We start from the raw sequence: 2,819 nt of genomic DNA, 5'->3' as shown, positions 1-2,819 counted from the left end.
CCCACAGGATACTGCCAGTTGCATTCATTTCTCAAGAGCTGTGTGATAGCTCAGTTACTCTCTTCTGTGTAGAACTTTCCTTGTCTAGGAGCTTCCTTGTCTGAGAAGTTATGCCCACACTTGCCTAGCAGCACCCAGCTGATGACTGAAGGAGATGGGGGTAGTATGGCGGATCGACTCTCTTGCCCCAAGGTGGGACCAACTCTGGGGTGCAGTTCACACTCAAAGCTATGCTATCCCAACCGAGACCCCCTCCTCGCTCGGCCTTCCCCTGCCTCCTCCTCCGTCTCTCACCACCCTGCTCCTGAGAGTCACTCTCAGTATTATCACGTACACACCAATCCTGTCTCAACTTCTGTTTTTAAGGCACTTACTCTACGCTATGAATTTCAAAGAAACTACTCAAATGCACTTAACAAAAACACTCTTCAGAAGATGATGTAGTTGTTCTTTGATGATTCAGAAGATATTGCCAGGCTGTATAGTGTCATTGAGCTGTATTAGTTACATCAATTATTTCTCTAGGTGGGAAGAAATATCCTTGAACAGGCCTCTCCCAGGGCTAGAGGATGATTCATATTAACAGTGGCCAGAACCCAGTCTGTCTGGGTCATTCCTGAACCAACCCTGATGGCAGAGTCTGAGGTCAGAATGCTCTCTCCAGGACACTGACTCATAGGGTCACAAAGCAGAGCCACTGGGCCCTGACACGTGTAGCTTCTTGCTTTGACAGCCTTTCACACCACTCATTTATGATGAGTCCTTAGGCATTCCTCTCACAACTACTGAGAGCTGTGTGATGGGCAAATAGCGTTTCCCTCAAAGAAATGTTGAATTCCTGAGCCCTGAAACCTCAAAAGAGGAGCTTACACAGAAATTGGGTCTCAAAGATGATATCATTAAGATGAGGCCATACTGGAATAGGTGAGCTTTAGTCCCATGCGACAGATGACCTAGCAAGGAGAGAGAGGTGTGCGGAGGAGATGGCCGTGTGAGGACAGAGGCTGACGCTAGAGGGACAGTTACAAGCAGGGATGCCAAGGGTTGGTGGCACACATGGGAGCTGGAAGAGGCAGGGAAGGATTCCCCCTGTGGGTTTCAGAGGGAGCATGGCCTTCTCTAACACATTGATTTCAAACGTTCAGCCTCCATTTCTGAGACAGTTCCTTTCTGTTGTTTTAAAGCCCCAATCTGTGGTACTTTGCTATGGCAGGAAATGGTACAATTGAACAGAAGATGTGCTCATCGTATGGGTCATCTGCTCTAAGCTCAAGGCAAGGTGTCCTGTTCCCATTTCACTCAGCTGGGCAGGCTTATGTGAACACCATGCCCAGTCATCGCCACTGAGCTTCTTTGTCACACACCCAATTTTGAATCATCCAGAGCCTCTGCTGAGGAGGCTGGCAATGCCCTGGCAACCCTCAACCATCCAACATCATGTAGTTGCCAGGGACAGTCAAGGGGCTGTCAGCAAGCCGGCCTCTCAGCCCCATGGTGGGGTGAGCAGGGGGCAGCCCCATCTCCTTCCTTCCATCTTGGCCTTTTTTCCTAACCAGGGGAGTGCCTGAGTATTTGTCATTCAAGTTCCTTACCCTCATTATTATTATTTCTGCTGCACCACTTACATCTCTATAGGAATTGATCTAGAAAAATAAGAGATCTGGCCTGACAGCTTCAAGTCCTGGTTGTGTCTGGTGTGCTGGGGGAAGAAGTCTCAGCCCATCCCAGACCCAAGCTCTCCCTCAGCTGCTCCTTTAAAAAAAAAAAAATTTGTTTTATTTATGTATGCATACAAGAGCTGGAGTATATTCCAGAGTTGTGGGAGAGGTGTGGGAAGCTTGAGAGGTTTCACCAGAGACAGACTAGGGAGCAGAAGACACAGGTGGACTTAAATACACTGCTGAGGGGAGTAGCAGGTGACACAGGAGACACAGGAGAGGCCTGCTGCATCATGTGGGTCACTTCCCTGGCCAGGGATCAAACTTGTGCTGCAGTGCCTGTGGATAGCTTCATAGCACTGAGACTTAACTCTTGTGCCACCAGAGAGGGCCTCAGCTGCTCTGCTATTCTGTTTCAGTCACTGTGGTATGCAGGTAGCTCAAAACCCTTCCTGGGATAAATACACAGTCAGCATGAAATCCCCTGAAAACTCACATGATCCATCTAATACTATCACTACTTACTTTTCAAAACATATTCACCTACAGCAAGATTCAAAAATCAGCAAGAGTGGATAGAAAGTCAATATTTAGAAAGCTTCCTTAATAATTATGAGTTTTTTTTTCCCTTGGAGTCCCTCCAGTACTTGTAGAACAAGAACAGCAAACCATCAGTCTTCGCAAACCCACATCCTTGTCATTCTATCCCCTCTCTTATAATCTCCCTTTTTGGTCTAAATTCTGCAGCTCTCATGGCCAGACTCTGGATTTCTTCTATGAAGATCTTCCCAAGAAAGTAGCATGAAATCTCAGCTGTCCAACACTGATCACATGGCTCTCAGCCCATTCCAAAGGCGGCCTCTGCTATCACAAAGTCAGAAATCTTCAAAAATATATGTGGCAGAGCAATGCGATATCCGATACCAAAGTTCTGGCAATTGAATGGACACAACTGTGAATGACAAATAGGAAGCAGGAAAATACAGCTCTCCAGGCCACACCACAGACGCTTGGCCCCACTAGCTGAGGGATGGTGTGGTACTTTCCTGTAGAAACCCAGTAACAAGAAAACGCCTTCTCCCTCTTCTCTGTTGCTGGATCGGAGGCCCATTATTTCCTCCATGCCAGTTTCCACTCACTCCCTTTTTTTTTTTTTTTTTT

Source organism: Condylura cristata, unplaced genomic scaffold (genome assembly GCF_000260355.1).
Source record: "Condylura cristata isolate star-nosed mole 26May11 unplaced genomic scaffold, ConCri1.0 scaffold00022, whole genome shotgun sequence".
NCBI classification, from domain to species: domain Eukaryota; kingdom Metazoa; phylum Chordata; class Mammalia; order Eulipotyphla; family Talpidae; genus Condylura; species Condylura cristata.
The sequence above is the reverse complement of the archived record's forward strand: the minus strand, read 5'-3'. Positions refer to the sequence as shown.